The 22,214-nt window shown below is 41.1% G+C and overlaps 1 pseudogene across 1 annotated transcript in view; it reads right to left on the bottom strand.

The window, feature by feature from the left end:
- Nucleotides 1-22,214, bottom strand: part of LOC146403863 (uncharacterized) — a 411,127-nt pseudogene extending 388,913 nt beyond the window's left edge. Inside the window, exon 1 of the transcript XR_014843729.1 lies at nt 21,352-22,214. The product of XR_014843729.1 is annotated as an uncharacterized LOC146403863 (transcript). The remainder of the gene's footprint in view (nt 1-21,351) is intronic.

Below are 22,214 nucleotides of genomic sequence, written 5' to 3'. Positions count from 1 at the left end.
TAGCACAGGGAACTATATTCAATATCCTGAGATAAACCATAATGCAAAAGAATATAAAAAGAATGTGTAGATATAGATATAGCTATAGATATATATAACTGAATCACTTTGCAGTATAGCAGAAATTAACACAATATTGTAAATCAACTACAGTTCCACTAAAAAGAGAAAAAAATAGAGTAGCTGAGTTTTATAGTCTGATTATATTTCAAGAGGATCAATTCGATCCTAGGCTGCATATACCTGCAGCTATCCTATAAAACATCATGTTTAGGAACATTGGACTTTCCTGGGATCATGCCTCAAAAGCCCCTATTTCTTTCTTTCTTTCTTTTTCTAACTTGTCAACACATTTACCATCGTCAGCATTAAAGACAATTTAGCAGCAGTTTTCATATTGCAGCATTTCTGAAAGTTGGTCAATATTGGAAGAAAGACCAAAAAAGGTGACGGAATTTTCTCATCTAGAAAGGTCATCTCTGTATAGCGTGTTGTGGCCTAAGGTGAGAGATATGGCCTGAACAACTCCCCAAGAGCCCCTCCAGTCCTAGGTCTCTGTGATAATCTCCCTGCTTTTAATGAGCAAGAGCAGCTTAGAGAAGAGAGACCTGCATTCATGCATCTGCTCATTCTTTTTTAAAAAGCAATGGATTTTATCAGAGAGGAATGACAGACAAAAAGAAAAGAGAAAGATAGGAAGAAAGAAAGAAGGAAATGAGAAGCAAAATAAGAAAGAAAAGAGAAATAGGTACATCATCTAACGGCCAAAAATTCTTGGTTCCTGACCACCAGGGCAGCCCCAGAAATCTGCATTTCCTGATTCCATTTAATTTTTGCCTGAGTGTACTTAGGTGAGCCCTGTTGAGATGTCAAGGTCTGCTTGCAGCATACGTGGCACACCAAAAGATATTTGGCGTGAAGACGATGAATTTTCAAACTAGTTCAAGAGTAATTGAAAATGGAATTCTGAGAAAAGCTAACGTGTATCCTTATCTCCACATAAACACATCAATACTCATTTTAAGCCTGCCAGCTATCTATCTGCTAGGAAACACTCAATACTGCTCCTTGTACGCTGAGCAGATCATTGAGTTTTCTCTCAAAAACTAATAGTACAATCATTTGCAACAAGAAATTCTTCTTTGTCTCATGAAATAGTACCATCCCTGAGCTGCTGCCTTATATTTCGGGAGACACAGGAGTTCAGTCTATGAATTTCATACCCTAAGAGGAGCTCAGACTCAGGCCATAATATCACAGACTCCTGAAGCTGCAAGGGACCTTACAAATCATCCAGTCAAATCCCATTATTTTGTAGGTAAAATAGTGAGCTCTTAAAAGCTGTATTAATACCCAAAGTGCCTCTTACTTTTATTTTCAAAATTGACTAGTATCATTTTTCTTAATAAGCAAAGCTCCAAATTTCTAGAAAAAGTCCCCTTAGGGTAGCAGTATATCTCTAGTTCTAGCTTGATTTTTTTTTTTTTTAATCACAAAGATGTTTATATTTTCTGCAGTTGGAGTTTGCTGCTTACTGTGATTCTGGTCCTTGTTAGAGCAAAGGTTCACGACTTAGGAAGAAAAAATATTACAACTCTGCTCCAAGTAGCTAAGACTATATTACCACAAAGAAGCGGCTGGAAAGATACATAACAATCCACTATCTCATTTGAGTATAATTTGTCTGTTTTACAGATGAGAAAACTAAGCCTCAAAGTCAATGACCTGCCCAAAAAAACATACAAGTGAGTGGGAAAACTGGAAACGTAAATTTACAAGAAATAAACAAATTCCTAGAGGACTCAGATAGTGATACGATCAAGTTGCTGGAATTAACCACGGAAAACAGGGGCAGCAGTAAGGAGAATAAGCGGAGGTACAAGGGATTTTCCAAATTGAAGGGAAAGAAGTTGACATTATTATTGCCATAGGTGTCCTCAAGGTTCTAAATAAATCAGGAAAGCTTATCTCTTAAGTGTAAAAGACTAAGAACAAGACTGCGGACATCAAGAGTAGAGCAATTGGAGAAGAGACTTGTGGTTGCCTGATGGGAGGGGGAGGGAGTGGGAGGGATCGGGAGCTTGGAACACAACTTAGAATAGATTTACAAGGAGATCCTGCTGAATAGCATTGAGAACTATGTCTAGATACTCATGTTGCAACAGAAGAAAGGGTGGGGGAAAAACTGTAATTGTAATGTATACATGTAAGGATAACCTGACCCCCTTGCTGTACAGTGGGAAAATAAAAAAAAAAAAAAAAAGAGTAGAGCAATGGATCGGAACCACCACTTCCAAATGCAATATCGCAAAGAACAAAGAAGGTCTGGCAGAGGACAGATTGCATCAGTTTCCATAGGGTCCAATTAGTATGCTTCTCTCCAACTAGTAGGACAAGAGCTAGGAATGCGTAGTCTGGCTGCATTAGATCCCAGAACTGGCACACTAGATTCACTGCAAGACAGAGAGCATGCAGACTTACTGGAAGTTCAGGGTTTCATCACTGATCGTGAGACCCAGAGTAGGCAGGCATTCAAAAGAGTCGGAAAGGAAAGCATTAGCCAGGGGGAAAGGAGTTTTAAACATTAAAATTAAACATTAGATAATTCAGTGTAAGGGAATGTTCAGGGGACAATTTAGAAGGATTGATGATCATTATATATTTTTTAAAAATCATTATATATAAAAAAAGAAAGATTGATGAGAAAAGGAAACACTGAAAATATTACTACTGATATAATAATAATGATGATGATGACTATCACTGATCTTAAGATACTGGAGATAAACCATTCTAGGTGGGGTAAGCTTTCCTGGAAATAATCACACTGATAAAGTGAAGGTGAAGGCACGTGGGAAGTTAAGAATAAAAATCAAGTATCCAATCATTAAGTTAAAAATGGTAGGAGTTCCCGTAGTGGCGCAGTGGTTAACGAATCCGACTAGGAACCATGAGGTTGTGGGTTCGATCCCTGGCCTCAGTCAGTGGGATAAGGATCTGGAGTTGCCGTGGGCTGTGGTGTAGGTCGCAGACTTGGCTTGGGTCGGCAGATCAGGCATCGCTGTGGGTCAGGCGTAGGCCTGCAGCTACAGCTCCGATTCGACCCCTAGCCTGGGAACCTCCATGTGCTGCTGGTGCGGCCCTAAAAGGACAAAAAAAAAAAAAAAAAAAAGCTAAGATGTTCACAGGAGCTGAGGTAGAAAGGCAAGCTGCAAGCTGAAATTATCGAGATGGATGAGCATGACAGAAATTAGCGAGCAAATAACAATGGGGATCTAAAGAAGAGAGGAAAATGGATAAAAGTACTGTTCAAAATACAGTAAATTAAAATTCTGTGACAAAGCAAGTGTCAACACAACTTCTCTTCCAAATGCGTTAGTAAGCAATAACTATAGAAGCCACATTGCCTAAAAAGGGGACATGATGGTGTCAGGAAATGTTTAAATACCATTAGATTTTAACCATCCTTCCTTCATTCTAAATATACCTTGAAAACACATGCCAAGAACTGTATTAGGTACATGGCATACAATAGCGACCACAAGAGAGATGATTCTCCTTCCCAGTAGCCTGAAGTCTTCATTGCAAACATATTAAAAGCTAGACGGACAATCTTTCTAACATCGAATTTAAGGATAAACTAATAGGTCTCTCATTCATAAATTAGTAAACTAACATATAGCTAATTAGTGTCAGGGCCACAGCTAGAAGCCAGGTTTCTGTGCTACTAGCCCAGAGCTGTTAGACTAAATTATGCAGCATCACTCTAGCAGCATACCAAGCTTGGAAGACATGCTAAAAAAAAAAATTTTTAAGTGCTGTTTTCATAATTCTAAGACCTCTTCTGTACAATCACTGCTTTACAGCCTCCTCCCAACCTCTGCTTTTCCCTAGATGCTGCGTCACTTGGAAAAGACAGAGAGTGGACTGATTTGAAACTTCTCTATTCTCCTTTTCAATTCTTACCCTACAGTGAGAAATTACCACTCAATGGGTGGTAAAAATAGAGAGTAGGAAGAACAAGATGAGAATCTGACAAATTCTGGGCATTCTTTTTATTCCTCCATAGTGCCTAATATAGTGTCTTTTGCAAAGTCGTTAATCAATAAGACTTAATTTTGGGGTTTGGGGGGATTGGGGGATTGTTTTTTTGGTTTGTTTTTGGCTTTTTAGGACCGCACCTGCAGCATATGGAAGTTCCCAGGTTAGGGGTCAAATCGGAGCTCCAGCTGTGGCTGTGGCCAGATCCAGGCTGCGTCTGTGACCTACACCACAGTTCATGGCAGCACTAGATCCTTAACCAACTGAGCAAGGCCAGGGATCAAACCCACGTCCTCAAGGATACTAGGTGGGCTCGTTACTGCTGAGCCACAATGGGAACTTCCTAATTTTGTTTTAATGATGTGTCCTTTCAGTAAGAATATGTAAATTCAAAAATTAAATGCTTAAAACGTAGCTCATGAAAAATCATAGTAATAGATTTTTATCTTTTACATTTAAAGAATTGCTTTTCTGACTTTTAGGTTTCATAAATATTTAAGGCCCATATGGTGTATATGCAATGTGTTTCTGAATCACCACTGTTGGAATTAATATATCAGCATAGCACATGCTGACATTTCTACAGTTTCGGGTACATACTGTGCCTGACTTTTCCCACCATAGGGCAGCTGTTGAGAAGCCATGGTAAACCCCTAGATATGTTCTATACCTTGTCCTAGACCAGAGGAAATAATGTGAAGACTAAAAGTATCTCTGAAAGAAGAGACTGTCTCCTTTAACCCTTTCAATGGAAGCCAGAACATCGTCACATGCAGAACGAGGTCTTTTATTGACAAGAGATGGACCTGGCTGAAGCCAGATCTCTGCAAAGGCCACTAGCCAGATGTCAGGACGGTACGGTCTTCTGTACCCAAACGGGGAGGCAGCTAAAAAAGCCCAAGGGCAGATAGAAGGAGTCATGGCCTCTTCCCGGAACCTTGGCATTGCCACCGCTCTGCCTCCAGGTCTTATAAAGATACACATTCTCTCTCTCTCCCTCTCTCTCTCTCTCACACACACATACACACACACACACACACACACACACACACACACACACACTGTCTTTGATGCTCTCATCTACCAGAGGCACACAGAATGCTCTCCAACAATCACTGCAGAAGTTAGAGCTCTAAGAGTTTTCCTCTATGCTTTACCTGTAAACCTAGATTCCCACAGCAAAATACACTCCCACAATAAAGAAGCCCATTATAACAGGCTTAACTCTCACAGGAGCTGGGGAGCCACTTCCATTGGATCGTTTCAGTGATAATTGAAAGAGAAGAATATGGGTGAGTGTAGAGTTTGAGTGCCTCTTCTTAGTTGATTGAATAGATTATAGCTCTATCCCTAGAATCTTTCTGTGAAAGAGCAAGGGGACAGAATCCTCCTTCTTGTTCTTGGTAGTTAATTTCATTCTCTTCCTGGAGAAAATCTCACCCTTCAAGATCTCTCAACTATGCCCAGTTCAATGACATTTTCCTTAAAACTTCTGGAAGAATTAATTCCTCTGTAGCTGTGCCGGTATATAGCACTTTGCTCATGGTATTAAAACGCTTCTGGCTTTATATAATAGTTTGTGTGTGTTTCTATTCTAATAGTCATCACTGTTACTATACCTCCAAAGTGCCTTCTATGTATTCATCAGTTGTATAACTCACTGTACTGTCTGTGACTTATCTGCCTATACATCTGCCTCTTTCCCTCCCTCCTCCATCTTTCCTCACAGGGTGATCTTATTGAGCCCAGGACAGAGATGGCAGCTAATTTATCTTGGAGTCTGCTGTTCAGTTAGCAAGCAAAGACTTCCAGATACTAAATGTTGTCACTTCCCTAGGGGTTGCTATAAGGCTAATCAGTGGAGTCCCAGCCCTTGTCTAGGCTACCTGACCTCTGCTAACCAGTTCTAGATCCAACTTCAGTACTCGTTGCCTTTGTTCTTCACACTTAGGATCTTTGGAGGAAAATGCCTTCTTGCTTCTGGTTACAGAGTAAAATCTGTAACCACCCTGTGTCCCCCTTGATAGCTCCTTCTTAAGAACCGAGATTGGCATGCGTCTTCTGATTTGGGCCATGCTATTCTGATGGAAAGACTCTGTGTTCTCTGTTGCTTTTCTGTCTTGTTTCCTTTGACTGCTCCACCAGGGTCTGTTTCCAAGTCTGCTTTTTGGATCTGCCCTCTAGAATAGCCAACTTTTTTCTGTCTTTTCACATCTCCTAAATCAACCACTCAAGGGATCTATTGTCTGTTCTCACTTCATTTTTATTATTCTTATAAAGTTCTTCAACTCTAAGAGTCAATGAGACTCTCACAGCTTTATCCACCTTATTCTCTCTCCAGAGCACCTGCCCTCACCTCCAACAGAACTTCTCTCCTTTCCTCACAATAGTTTCATTCATAAATTTATGATGTACATTTGCATGTTAGAGAGAAAACCCCTTAACTGTTTCCTTTAAGCATTTTTAAATACATTAGATTCTACATTGACTGTTCCACCATTCTGTCTAGATCCTTGTCATAGTAGGAGCAGAGACTTTGGAATCAAAGAAACACAAGTGAAACCCCAGCTTTGCGATCTTGGTTTTAAGTTATTTTCCACTGAGGCACCTTCTTTTCCTCTGTAAACCTGGAGTAAAAATACCCAACCATGTTATTTTGAAGACTCACAAATACTATATGACACATGGTAGGCACTCAATAAATGATAGCTATTTTTAGAAAAGAAAAAGCAAATCTGGAGTTCCCGCTATGGTGCAGCAGCTCAGGTCGCTATGGAGGCATGGGTTTGATTCCCCACTCAGCATAGTGGGTTAAGGATCCTGCATTACCACAGTTTTAGTGTAGTTCCCAGGCCCTGGGAACTTCCGTATGCAGCAGGTGTAGCCAAAAAAAGAAAAAGAAAGTTTCTATTCATTGAGTAGGGAGACTCAATTTGTGTTCGTAGTAAGTCCAATGGGGGAAAAAATGATACTTAAAATTAGTTTCATAATAGTGGCCTCCAAATCTAACACTTTGAATAATATTTTTCTAAATTTGAGATGCTTTGTTTCTCACTTTTATAAAACCATGTGCATATTAAGAGAATATTTTGAACATTTTATGAAAGACAAGGGGGTCTAGAATGAACTATTTACTGGAACTATCTGCATTTCTGATCCTTGCCTATTGCTGTGTCTCTGCAAATAGTGGTGTTGCATCACTTCTGCCTAGAGCAAAGATTTAACTATGCCATAAAGATGGCAGAGCCAAATAAAAGCTTTTTCATTAATTCAGAAAATAGATGACTTTTGAGCCAAATCTCTGCCATCCTGATGGAGACTGAGCTTGAAAATATAGCCACAGATCTGCTGCAAGCTTACAGAGCTTGCTACCCAGCTACGGACACAAAGAAAACACCATTGATTTTACAAATCAATAAAATGAATACTGAGGGTCAATAAAATTAGAATGATGACAAAGGTCACATTCTAGTTCTCCAACTTTTCGTTTGATTCTACCACGTTCAAGCACTCCAAGTCAATAGTTCCCTGGAACAGCACTAAGGTGAAGATGAAGAGACCTCCTACTGAGGCAGGGCTTTTGCAATCTCAAATCTTATGGGGTGTCCTCCAAGAGAAAAGATTCTGACAATACTATCCCCTAAAGCATACTTGTTCAAAGTGTTTTATAACTCACAGCAACTCCCTGCCCATCCCTCCTACTGTATCTGGTGTACAGAGTAAACCTTGGATAGACACTTTCAAACCCCCTCCTCCTAGGGAGAGCTTCTCATCCATTCATTTATTCACTCACTCGCCGATACTTAAGAGTTTTCTATGATCAAGATGCTAAGCTAAAGTTGTGGATACAATGAAGAATAAGAAAAACACTGTCCCTGTCCTCCAATAGGGGCAACGGCATCACCTTACAATAAAATGCTAGGATTCAGTGAGGGCAGAGGGCTTACCAACGAGATACTGAGAAAACCTAACATCTCCACTGAAACCTGAACAGAAAGAAGCCAAGTGAAAAGGGGAGCAAGAGGAGAAGCTGGAGGTAAGAAGAAACCAGGATTTTTTAACTCGTGCTAAGGTGTTTAAACTTTACAATAGAAATATTGTGGGGTGTCACTGGAGGATTGGGGTGGGGGCCATGTGATAAGAATATTGTTCTTTTTTTATTTTCCGATTTTCTCATCATAAACATGTGCATTGATTTTCAATAAGACAGTCAGTAAGGAGTAAATTTAAGTTTGCATTACTAAAAAGAAAGAGAAAATAATAGCAAGAACATTAGGTTAAGCCAGAGATTTCTTGGTACTTTTTTAAATGTGTATTATTACAGTCTTACTGGAGATAGACCATAAATTTAGCTCTACACTTTAAAAAAATGTGTATTTTTTTTTTTTTTTTTTTTTTTTGGCTGCACCCCTGGCATGTGGAAGTTCCTGGGCTGGGGATCGAATTTGCGCCACAGCTGAGACCCAAGCCACTGCAGTGACTACTTAACCCTCTGCACCACAGGAGAACTCCTAGCTCTAAACTTACTAGAAATCAATTAAAAGAGGGAAAATGCAGAAGTTTCATAAGGCACATGAACAAGAAGGCCAGAAGGGATAGGAAGGAGAAAAAAGAAGGAAAGTAACTAGAAAATTCGGGAGTAGGTGGTAGGTAGGGTGGTATCGGGTCTGGTGGGTCACTGCAGGGACTCTGGGGTTTAATCTAAGGATGACAGAAAGCTTTGTGTGGCTTTGAGATGTGGAGTGATTTGATTTACATGTGAACAGTTCACTTTGGCAGCTCTGTGGAGGATGAGCTAAGCTTGGGGAGTAGGAGAGTCAAGAGTAGAAATGCAGGGACCAGTTTGAAAACTACTGCAGCAGATCACGAGAGAAATGATGGTGCCTCGGTCTATGGCAAAGTTAGAAAAGTGTGATCAGACTTAGGAAATATGGAGCTGACAGGGTTTGCTGATGGATGGATGGGGGTGAGAATGACAGAGGAATCCAGGATGGCTTCTAGGTTTGTTTTTTTGTTGTTGTTTTTTTCCTAGTGAATGGGTATATCATTTACTGAAACAGGGAAAACGGGGAGCTTTTGGCAGGGCATAGGTCTGGGGAAGGGTAAAAAATCAAAAGCTCTGTTTGGGGTATGTTAAATTTGAGGTGCCTTTTGCATACCGGTCTACTAAAAGAGGCTTATTAACAATGGCAAGTCCCTATTTCATGGCATGTTGGGGAAGTATAGCAAGGAGAAGGAATTTGGTAGGAAAGTTAGAGAAATACCTTGATACTAAACAGCCCTCTTCTTCTAAGTGTAAAAGGATCTGCATACCACAGCCAATAGCCTCATTTGTCACAGCAATCCTAAATTTCAGAACTCTGGGTTTTAAAGATCTGAGAAGCTTCTGCAGGGCCCCAATAGGATTCCTTCTCCCCCCCTTCTCTGCCCATGTTCATTCAGTTCATCCTAAAAAAAAATGTTTTCTCTACCTCATTTCCTGCAGCCCTCCCAGTCCATTCTACACACTGCCCTGGAAAAGAGTTCCTTTGAGGATTAGGGATTTAGCTTTGACTCTCAGGGGAACCTTGGTGCTAAGGCTTTACCTCTCCTATTAGGAAGAAGGATCAGACCTTTGGGAGGCAGCCCTGACACAGTTATCTCTGAACCCTGCCCTACCTGGCCAAATAGGTTGCCCATCAGAAATACTAAGGCACTACATCAAGCCCTTTTCATGGATCAAAATTATAGGGTTGGGTTTTTTGTGAGACACAGGATAAGAAATTAGAAAAGCAAATTTAATGAACTGTGATGTCTCCTCTATTGAACCCAGAATAGCTCAAACTCCCCAAACTCTTTATTCCTTCAAGAATTAATAACAATGTGCCAATCACTGATCTGCTTCAAAGATGTTTTATTACAGAAAACTCACAAGCCAATAGGAGAGATAGTCATAGGTATACCTGCAAAAATAAGTGCATATCACAGAAACCCAAAGGGTGGGGCAGCTCTCTCCTCCTGGTGAGAAGTGAGAAAGAGGCAACGCCCCACCCCGCCCCGCATAGGATGTCAAGAACTGCCATTGAAAAATTTTAAATATGAACAATTTGAGTGTTAGGGAATACTGCGGCAGCAAGAAAAAAGAACAGATTAGAAAGGGGTGAGAGGGGAGACCACGGAGAGAGATGGGAGAGATGATGATGATGTCTGAACTAAAACAATTATCCCAGGGATGGACAGAAGAAGACGGATTCTTGAGATATTTACATGGTAATAAAAAAAAGCACTTCCTGCCTATTTAAATATTCAGAAAAGGGAGGAAGCATGGATGATGAGGAAGATCCTGGCTTGAACATGATCTTGGCTATAGCTTTCAAGATGCAATTTATACAGTCAAATGCTTTAGTTTGAGTTTTCCGTGTATATTCAGCCCTGCTTTCTTCCAATGCAAATCTTTTTTTCTTTATTGAATTTCTTCAAATGACATCATGAGGGGAGCTCCAAACAGGTCCAGTAGAAAAGACTTTTCCTGAGAAGAATGGCCAATAATACCATAATGTCACAACACTGCAGGAAGATTTAGCTGTGTTTCCTGGATGATTGCTTAAATGAGATATCACATGCAAACTGCAAATAGAGTGCCTGGCACATTAGAAGTACTCAATACATTTTAACTATTTTGCCATTAAGGCTTAGTCATCAGCATTGATCACTGGCGTTTTCTACATGGTTAATTAATCATCAAGTATTTCAAGCAATATGTATTTATTGAATTTGTGCACAGCTCTCTGTAGGCAATACTTCCTGCCACGTACCTTTCCTGCTGTTCATTCCTGGCCCACAGAAACACTCTTTAGAAAGAGAGTGTAAAATAATAGAGAGGGTGTCATCCTAGGAATCACGAGAATTGGTTTGCAGCACAAGCGAGGCAGGATGTTAACCCACTACACTCACAGTGGCAGAAAGCGGCACTGCTCCTAGCCTCCTTCGGTTGGTCAGAGGTGGAGCCAGCCCTAGAAGTGGGGGCTCCTGGCTCTTTGTCTGGTAGCTTTTCCGAGACACCCTGTACATGTGAGACCCAATCACCCTGGAAGGCTACCTACCATCTGGTCGAAATTACTTCCCTGTACAGATGATACTACTGTGATAAGTTAATTCCAGAAAAACTCAAACAGTTCCTTAAAATTAGGTTAAGCAGGTCACATAAACCACCTCAATTTTAACTCATGCTTGCTGGAGTTCCCTGGTGGCCTCGCAGTTAAGGATCCGGAATTGTCAATGCAGTGGTTTGGGTCACTGTTCTGCTTCAGGTTCAGTCCCTGGCCTGAGAACTTCCACATGCCATGGGTCTGGCCAAAAAATAAAAAATAGACTCATGCCTACTAACTCCCAGGCAGACACTGTCGTGCTGTCAGACACTGCATATATATCAGAAACTGGAGATAAGCAATAGTTTGGGGTCCATTGCGATGCGGTGATTTATTTCCCCAAATATATTTTTCTAGATTTATACATAAAAGACAAAATTAACTGAGTAGATAAGTATACACACACACACCTCTTAAACTTAATAGGTAAAACCAGTAGAATTCGGTGTTTTCCACCAAGAGTTCTATAGTTATTCCCTTACTTAACGTCAGCTTTAAGCTCTCCAAGAAAGTCATCTGTGCTTTGAGTTTGCTAAGTGCATATGTGAACAATCCAAATACTGAGATATATATGAATCCAGCACTTCTGCATCTTTAGCATTTATGAGTTTGTAGCTTTGAAAACTAAATGAAGAAGAGGGAATTTATTGGCAATGTTCGAACCCATCAATTAATTAGTGTTCACTATCTCTTTTGCAAGTAAGCAATTTCATTTCCACTTTAGGGATGAAGAAATCAAATCAAAGAGCTATACTGGCTCGCCTGAGATTTAGCTCCAAATAAAACTCAAGATTTAATGATTATTCAGCTAATATTTTGGTCACTGACATTACAGTACTATTTTGAATGAATTCAAATGAATAAGTGCCCTTAATGTTTCTTTCCCTTTGTTCCTCACAGTAACCCTCAGTCCTTGACTTTGAGCAGTAACTTATACACGAAAGCGTAATTGCCAAGGTTATCTGAATCTCTGAAGCAAATACCTGGTGTGACCTCCAGTGTTTAATTCCAATCCAAAAACCAATATAGTGATTTTAATAGTCTATCTTCCCATATTTCAATCATCATTTATCAAGTCATTTTAATCACCAAAATATTGTAATTTTAAAAGTATAACTCTATCTTTTTTAACCTAATTTCCTCAATGAAAAGAATTCTTAGATTACTTACTTTAAGGTCTTTACTTTTCCAGAAATAATCTTTTAGATGAGCAACAGTCATCTAAAGATTTTAACATAAGCATCTCGAAAGAAAATTAATGTTTCAACAAGAAACTATAAGGAAATAGAAACATTAATTTAATGTTTCTATTAAATGATGGGAAATAATAAACTTTTACAGTTCCCATTAAAATAAGGATTACTACCGGAGTTCCCGTTGTGACTCAGTGGTGACGAACCCAACTAGTATCCATGAGGACATGGGTTCCATCCCTGGCCCAGCTCAGTGGGTTAACGATCCAGCATTGCTGTGGCTGTGGCATAGGCCGGCAGCTGTAGCTCCAATTAGACTCCTAGCCTGGGAACTTCCATATGCAGGTGCGGCTCTAAAAAGACAAATAAAATAAAATAAAATAAGAATTACTTCTCTCATGACAAGAAAAATGAAGCAGAAAATTATGTTCAATATACAAAAAGTATACTCATATCTAGAAAACTCCATGCAAAACAGGTATATTGCTAATATACTCTTATTTCCCCTTTCTTTGAGAATTAATCACTAAACAGCTAATGTTTAATAAATGTAACTTAGTGAACCAAGGTCTTGAAAGAGTTAATTCTGCCACAAAATGATGCCTAACCTCAATAAAGAACTAGCCCAAGCCCTGGAAGTTTCAGATTCATGATTAATTGGCTAGATTGTACATTAGGATGTGATATAAGATAGCAAAAAACCCCACAAAACAAAAACAAAACAACAAACCAAGAAATCTTTCTTACAGTATAATGCAACATAAATGCTGTTTCATATATATAGATTGCTATATAAATAGGTCTGACCACAAACCCATCAGTTCACACACCTATGGGAATAGAGTCAACGTCCTGCTGAAGGCATGTGGGGGCAAACTCAGTCTGAGCCTAAAACAGAGCCTTCAGAGCGGAGTGGCTGGAAAGGCAGGGGGGTCCTGCCCCTACTACAGAAAGGAAGCAACCACAGGGAGGAAAGCACAGAGAGAGAGGAGAGTCTGGACAGACCCGTGGTGATTGAACACTTACTCCTGCCGTGAATAATTATGACGAAAATAAATCAGGGGAGATACTTCTGGTTTAAGAAAAAGAATATAGTTTCCTGAGACAAGCTTCTCTTGAGTTCTTTTCTTTTTAATTTTTAAAATTGAATTATGGTTAATTTACAATGTTGTGTTAGTTTCAAGTGCATAGCACAGTGATTCAGTTATATATATTCTTTTCTAGATTCTTTTTCTTTATTGGTTATTACAAAATATCGAGTATAATGTCCTGTGCTATACAGGAGGTCCTTCTTGGTTATCTGTTTTATATATAATAGTGTGTATATGTTAATCCCAACCTCCTAATTTAGCCTTCCCTCCCCCCTCCCCCCTCCCCCTTCCCCCCACTCCCTTCCCTCCTCCCCCCTCTCCCCTTTGGTAACCATAACTTTGTTTTCTATGTCTGTGGGCCTATTTCTGTTTTGAAAATCAGTTCATTTCTTTCAATTTTTTTTTTGATTTCACATTTAAGCAATATCATATGATATTTGTCTTTATCTGGCTTATTTCACTTAGTATGAACATCTCTAGGTCCATCCATGTTGCCACAAATGGCATTATTTCATTCTTTGTTATGGCTGAATAATATTTGTGTGTGTGTGTGTGTGTGTGTGTGTGTGTGACATCTTCTTTACCCATTCATTTGTGGATGGATGTTTAGGTTGTTTCCATGTCTTGGCTATTGTAAATAGTGCTGCAATGAACACTGGGGTGCCTATATCTTTTTGAATTATAGTTTTCTCTGGATATATACCCAAGAGTGGGATTCCAAGATCACATGGTGGTTCTGTTTTTAGTTTTTTAAGGAACCTCCATACTGTTTTCCATAGTGGCTGCACCAATTTGCCTTCCCACCAACAGTGTAGGAGGGTTCCTTTTTCTCCATACCTCCTCCAGCATTTATTATTTGTAGATTTTTTTGATGATGGCCATTCTAACAGCTGTGAGGCAACACCTCACTGCAGCTTTTTTTTAATTTCCCCAATACATTATGTTTTTTCTACTGTACAGCAGTTTTAATTTTGAATTCTAATCTGGATTCCAAAATGTGAACCAGTCCAGGTTATATAACTCTCCAGAGTTTTCTCACCTCTAAAATGAAGAAAAAATTAATACCTTGATAGGTTCTGATGAAAATATATAAAATAATGTTCTGTGAAAGAGCCTGATGGAATATTTGAGATACAGTAAACCCGACCACATGTCAGTTCACTTTCCTTCCCACTTCCCCTCAGTCTTAAAGATCAAGGGACACAACAACCTCTCTTACAATCCAACAATTCTATTGCCTCCCAGGCAATTCAGATTTTTGGGTTCCTTTAATCTCTTTATCCATCTATAGAAGTTTATTTTCAAACTAGAGACATTGTAAAACTGCACAATTATTTGTCCTACTTTTTTTTTTTTTTTTTACTTCTTCTGATGTTCTAAAAAGTCCTTGACAACCATGTTTTTATAGGTCTGCATTCCAACTTTAAACTAAGGCTATTTCCATATCTCAGCAACTATGTCTCCATCATTTGTCCTCCCTCTCTTTCTCTCTCTGCGCACACACGAACGCGCGCGCGCGCGCACACACACACACACACACACACACACACACACACTTTAGAAGGGGAAGTGAACATGATCAAAACAGAATTATCTAGGAAGGGCAACTCATTCCCTTTCTTTTCAGATCCAGAAAACTTCAAAAATCTGGAGAGTCCCTAAAGGTTGGAGACTGTGCTTAGTCAGTGTCGGAGGTATGGCTCAGATCAGTAACCTCAGGCCACCGTAAGCCCACTCTGGATGAAAACCACACCTGCAATTTGGTCTTCTTTCCCTGCCTGCGGCCTGACCTCCAGACACCAGAGGGAGGCTTGTCTAAGACATTTAGCTTCTTTGAAAAGTGGAACATTCAGAAAAAGGAAATAGACAACAATTAAAGTGTAATTAACAAAGCAACCACACCTATAGCACAGTATAAGCTGTCCACAGGGTTGATTCGGTGCCCCTAAAGTCTGAGAACACAGGGAGGAAAGAGAAGGGAAAGGAGTGATGAAGAGGGAACAGAAGAGAGAGAAGATGCAGTAAAAGAAGAGAGCATGAAATCTTAATCCCAAAGCTCATTTTCTTTAACGCTGTAGGAATCACTGGGATTGATGCCAACAAACCCAGGTCCTCACCAACGCATGAAATTGGTATTACCCTACCATGTTGGGAAAATGGCGGCTCTGCTCCTGAGGTCAAGGGCCTTCACAAAAACCCAAGGAACCTGTCATGTCAAGCCTAGCAGCCTTTCTGATCTGGGCCCACAGCTCCAATCTCAGTTCCTCCCAGGTGACCCCAGAATGACTTGTCCCAGCTCGACTGCAGTGATGTACATGCCCAAACAAACCTGTTCATCTCTAGGTCTTAGGGTATAATTGACACCACCTTGGGATTAAAAAAAAACAAAACAAAAAAACCTTGAGATATTTGAAGAGTCTCACCTGGCTAGTTTTATCAAAGCTGCCTTTTAGAAGAAGCTGGAGTATCTAGAAAAAAGTTTGAGATGTTCATTAACATCAGTTAACTGTGGTCTTCAGAAAACTGGAGTTTGATTAAAGCTCCAGTGGTAATGCAGAGCAGTTACCTATTTTCATGGCCATGTATTTTTTCTGTCCCCATTGCTAAGATCTTTTCCCTTCTAAGGCTTTTATCTTACACAATATGTTCAAGTAAGTGTTCTCGTTTTTAGGGTTTTAATTTTAAATATGGAATCCATGCATCTGCAATGTTCATGTAAACTACTGGGAAATAAAACATCGTGCACATACATAAAACATAACTTTATATTGCTGCAGATTAGCACGAACTCCAAAGGGCCAATCCTGACGTGAGACCTGAGTCACTCTCCTGCCTCTCAATACTATTGTCGTCAGGTACAGGACAAATGATTTTTACGAGAGCTCGGTTTTCCTGGGATCTCTTAGGCACTTTGAGTGCAGAGGCAGGAGAATGACAGAGAAAGAAAAGCTTGAAAAATGGATCCTTTCCTGGTACACGAGACTGGTTCACTGCCATGAGCATCACGGTACCAACTCTACCTGATCCATGGACTCTATTGCCCACACCCTCTCTTCTCTCACACCCCAACTCCGTGAGCTTTTCCACAAAAAATAACAAAACATATAAGAGGCATAGGAGGAGTTCATGGACAGGGAGCTACATTCTGATCCATAAAAACATGAAAATAAAACACAACAAACAAAAACACCTTAGTTCTTTGTCATAACCTCAACATAGCTAGTTTCCTAGAGTATCTCCACATAGCCTCCTTAATTGAAAGAAAAACTTGTGTCAACCTTATAGACTCAGTCTCTGACTACCAAGGCAAAATTTCGAAATACAGAAGTGTTCCATTTTATGTTTTTTCTTTTGTAAGTATTTCTAAAATTTGGCTTTCATTAAAAAAAAAAACTATCATAAGGGAAGGGAGTGCTAAATGATTCCTTTTAAATGTATAATAAACATCCATAAGCCACTGAAATTAAAATAGTTAGAACACACACACATCTTAAGAGCCTTTTGTGACATTCTCTAGACTGCTCTGCTTTGTCACAAGTGGTTATATAAGCAGATAGGTTTCCGGGTGAAAAAATTGTTACATAAGTCAAAATAGAGTTTATAGCATATGTATCAAAATGAAATTAGTTGAAGGAAATATTAAAATAAGAAGAACTATAGGAGTAATCTGGGGAGGGGGGAGGTTTTTTTCATTCAAAAGCTTGGTTTTTCCTTGTTTCCAAAAAGTGAGATGTTATTGTATATACAGAAATACATCAGGGATGTGTAGATGTAGCACATATAAACCTAATGAAAATCTTCCATTAAAAATTACTCTTGGTGTACTCATAAAGTATTTAAATCGAAGAATCAAATAAACACATATAATCATGTGAGGTCCTAGTTTCCTAATATAACTTTGAATCTCTAGTGAGGTAGAAGTTTATAAATAAATAAGTACCAGGTTGAGTCTCTCCACAGAAGTCTTAGATCTATACAACTAACCAGAATTCTCTGGCAATGGGGCAAATCATAGGGGGCAAGTCAAATTTCTATCAGTTCCTTTTTACCTTTTCTCTATCATGAAAAACTGCATTGATTGATTTTTAGATAAAAGAAAAAGCAGCATGTATTAAAGCAACATTTGGTAGAGTGTACTTTTATACTTCGTGATAACCTATTGATGCTATACTTTGTCAGATCATGTTGATATAAATTTGAACTGAACTGACAAATTCTGTCAAGATGGAAAAGTGTCTGAATTACATGCATCTGCCAGGAAGAAAAAAGTGCAAAAATTGAGATATGTTTCAAAATAAACATACCAGTTTGCATATACTTTTCATTTTATAGCCATAGGCTTTGTCATCTAACCTTCATTTGGAGAAAGATACACAAGATATTTCTATCAAGAAATATCTTTTTCTATCAAGATTATTTGTTTCCTTTTGCAGCTGAGATTTATTTAAATGTGTCATTTTTTTTTTCATGTCCAGATGGATTTTTTAAGGCAAAAAAAATTTTCCCGGATGTAGATGACTTAGCTACCTACAAAGTAGTTTTTATGATGTGTTAAGTCTATGATGAAATCTTCAGGTTTTTTGCTACAGATGTATTTTCTTTTTTAAAAAAAGCAACAATATATATGCACTATTAAATAAATGTACTTTGAAATAACAATGATTTCATAAATATATACTAAATTTAATAAACATTGCTTCCATGGTAAATAATAGCAACAAATATTTCTCTATTTAAACGTTTGCTGAATATAATGCTTATGTATTATTCTTTTCTCCTGTGACAAATGTGGAAGCCATTCCAATTTCCATACAAATTCACTAGTATGTTTAAGGGAATGTCATTACAAAGCTATTTACTTAATTTCTTAGCCCCCCCAAAAAATGAAAGAAAGAAAAGTGTTAGGAGTCTATAAATATGTGTTAAAATGATGTGTGATGATACATATACACATTCGATGCATTATATTTTAAGTTTAAAGCTTTTCTCGACTATTTGCTTATTCAATAGGACTCAGTCAGAAGATAATCTGTGAGTGATCAGTCCCATTTAGTATATACCTTCAGTTTACAAATAAAGATACACATACCCACACATAATATTGCTTCCTTTAAGCAAATTAGGAAGTCAACCAAAATACTAGAAGGAAAAATATGACATAAAATTGTCATGTTCCCCAAATGGATTTGTGGAATGAATATATATTCTCTGTATCCACAGCCTCTAAACACTTTTCTGAAAAAGTGGCGCTTTCTTTAGCAAATATGTTTTTTAAAGAATGGTCTTTTCTTAAAGAAAAATTGCATTTTAGGTGACATATTGTTATGTATTAAACAGATTCCTACTCTTTTTCTGAATAATCTTAGTTGCTCATTTGGAAAACAATTTGTAAAAGAATTATTCATTGTTCCTAGGCATAAATTTTAAAAATAATTCAACACACATGACCAAATTATTTTCAAAGTATATACAGAAAGAAAAGAGGGCTAAACTTTTCCCTGCCTACATGTGAGAGCTTGTCAGCATTCAAGTCCAAGGCCTTTAATCCCAGGCTTTAAATAATTCAGATAACAGTTGATTACTCCACTGCAAGAAGCGTTGAGCTCTGCAAAATCTAAGTAACATAATATTTTCTATATAAAAAAAGTCAATCTGGAATAGTAGGCATCTAAGTAAAACACTTCCTGGGACCAAACCATGCAACCCTTTTTTGCATTTACTACATAAACTCTGGTAAATACCACTGCAGTTTACTACCAAGTCATTCTGCCTTCTTGCTTTCATTACCAAGCCATCTAGTTCTACAGCTTAATTTGCTCAAGTCACAAGCCCCCATCCATGCATTTTCTGGGTTTAAAGCCTTCTTTGAATCCTAGCAAGTGAAATGGTTAGTTATGTTACACAGGAGTCCCAAAGTGCATGCAAACGAAATTTTAAACTTAAAAAGAATACTGCTTTGACATTCACTTCTATTTCTTTAGGAAAATAATTGTTTTATGCCTTTTGACAACCAAGATTCAATATCTGCTGCCTCCGTTCACTTGTACACATCAGCCATTACAAAAGAGCTTGCTCACTTGGCTAAATTACAACCCGAGTAATGTAAAACAGACAGAAACACCAAGAAATATTGGCTTCCAACCTCAAATCAAAAGGCGACAAAATTTTGCCATCAAAAATGTCTAGCTGAGTTCTAACTGGATTAAATCCATCCATAAAGCTGATGTATGTAGCACTTCACTTTGATGTATATGAGTGTCCATATAAGTCTGAGCATGTGTTCATAATTATCATGGAACCAGATAAATGAAAGAAATACAATTAGGTCACGAACATCAAATAAGCTCTGTAAAAATTACCAAAGTTGAGCAAAGAACCCACTGATTTTAGTGGGATGGCACACTGTGAACCATTTTCTTCTCTCAAACTACTCATCACACTCTTCCCCTTAAATCCCTGTCTAAGCACAGGACGAATCAGCTCCTCTTCATTCTAGCAAGCAAGTTTAGTCTTTTAAGACATCCGGACTGAAACAGCATGAAGCAGAAAATCTACAGATTGCATTCAGTATCACCAATAAGTACCACATTCGACTACTGCTCCTACCATTTGGAAACCAGTCCTCACATGACTACTGCCTGACACCTCATCCATCAGCAGGGTGCCCAGGGCAGAGCTGGACAGTCTTCCTTGCGCCATCTCCAGAGTGGAGGCCCAGCTGGGAAACAGGCTTCTCTTCCAATAGCAATTAGATCTTTAAGATCAGGCCTTAGCAATTTGACCTAAAGCCATCCTTCCTCGCAACAAAGTCTCCAACATCTTCAGAGGAAGAGACCGGGAGTGAGGCAAATGAGAAATCCAGGTCTCCGTGGCCTGATTAGAAACTTTGTTGTGTCAAATAAACTTTGGCCACTGGAGGAAAGTACCCTGTGGTTGCTCTGGCTTTAGAAAGATCTGTCCAGGGCTTCTCAATCTTCTTTTCACCTCTCTCTCCTCTCTCTCTCTCTCTCCCCTCTTCTCTTGTTTCAAAAGGGGCCTCTGGTCAGCGCTGATTAATAAGTGTTTTTTGTTGTGAAGTGTTGAATAATAGAGGATGGCCGGTGACCCAGTAAAGACTAAACCTTGCTCTGGTTTATTGTGGCAAGCTGAGAAAGGGGCTTTAGGCCCGGGACCCCAAGCACTGACCCGCACACATCCCGCGGATCGCCTATTCATTCTCACAGCCCTACAGTCGCCCAGGCTCCCATTGTTTGCCAAGCAACAATGGAGATTTCGCAGGGAAAGTAAAGCTCTTTTCAGATCCCTCTCTGATGTTTTGCATTTAGGGAAACACCGACCTCCACTTTTTTTCCCCAATATTTTTCCCCACGGCAGTTAATGCGGTTGGTTTTTCGGGGAAACTTGTGTGAGTTTGGCGCTTGTTCGCCAAACACTAGTGTCAGGGGAGGCGAGACGGGTGGAAAGAGGAGAGCCCCGCAGATTTCCTTTTTTTGAAACGCATTTGGAGGACGGAAGCAGCCTCTAGGGAGACTGGCGAAAGGGGGGAGGGGAGAAGGAAAAGAAAAGAAAACCTTTCCTCGCCGGGCTAGGCCGGGCGGCGGGGCTTCGGGGCGGGGAGGCGGGCGGCCCGGCCCGCGGCTCCTCCGGGGCGGCCAGGGAGTGGCGGGTCTGGCTCGGCGCCGGTTAGCAAAGCGCGCCGTCGCTGCGCCTCTCCCCTCGTCGCCTTCCTGCCCCGCGCCACGCTCCGCGCCTCGGCTCCCGAGCCCCAGGCGGCCCCGCAGGCCCCGGCGACCCTGCCCGGGGGCCCTCCGGGGCCAACGAAGCCGGGCGGGGGCGCGGCGGGAGGGGGGGCCGGGGCCCCGCAATCCTGGGCCGCGTCTCCGTCTCCGAGAGACTTACTTCTGCTCTGCTCTCCTGCACCCGGCCCGGGGCTGCCTTCCTAAGTTTTCCGTCGGCCCAGGGAGCCAATCCCTCGGGGCCTGCCTGGGGCGTGGGGGGCGGGGGGGCCGGGGCGCGCGGAGATTCGCGGGGCCTGCGCGGGCCTGGGCTGCCCTCGCCGCCTCGCCCGGGCGGCCCCCTGTCCCCGGACCGCTCGAGCGAACCCGCCGCCCCCGAAGACACGGCTGCCTCGAGGCCGAAGAGCTGGCTCGCCCCAATCGCTGGCGAGCCGCCCGACGCGTGCAAGAGAGGGTCGGGAGGTCAGCGGGTCGGCCGAGAAAGGCCGGAGGAGGTGGGGAGCTGGCGGCTCCCCGTTGCCCCTGGAGTAGAAAGTCCGCGGGGCTTCGCGCGGTCCCGGGGAGGCGAAGGGCGCAGACTCGCGGGGCCCGAGCCGCGGGCTGGGAGGGGGCGCCGCGTCGGGCCGCGGGAGGCCGGACACGCCGGGTCCAGGCCCTCGCGGCCGCCGGGACCTGCCGCACTCCGGCTCCGCGTTCCCGCACGCCCCGCCGCGCGCCTCCACCTTCCCCCCCGCGCGCTCCTGGGCGAGGGGCGAGGGCAAGGGGCCGCGCAGGCCGCGCGGCCGGGTGGGCAGCGGGAAGCTCGCACTGGGCCTGCCTGTTCGGCCCCGGCCTGGCGCCCTGCGCTCCCCAACTGCTCCTTGACAGCTCTCGGACCCGGAGAGGAAGAAGAGGAGGAGGAAGGGCAGAAAGAGGAGGAGGTGGTGGCAGCGGCGGGCGGCAAACTAAGGGCAGCGAAGGGGGAGGAGGGTTCATTGTCCGGTCCCCCCAGTCCAATTGATATGCTAATCCCTTTTCTGATGCCAT

The sequence above is a fragment of the Sus scrofa genome, chromosome 4 (genome assembly GCF_054392235.1).
Source record: "Sus scrofa isolate SSC_HxYL_T2T_F1_AM1 chromosome 4, Sscrofa_HxYL_maternal_Yorkshire_Landrace_v2.0, whole genome shotgun sequence".
NCBI classification, from domain to species: Eukaryota; Metazoa; Chordata; class Mammalia; order Artiodactyla; family Suidae; genus Sus; species Sus scrofa.
The sequence above is the reverse complement of the archived record's forward strand: the minus strand, read 5'-3'. Positions and strand labels throughout refer to the sequence as shown.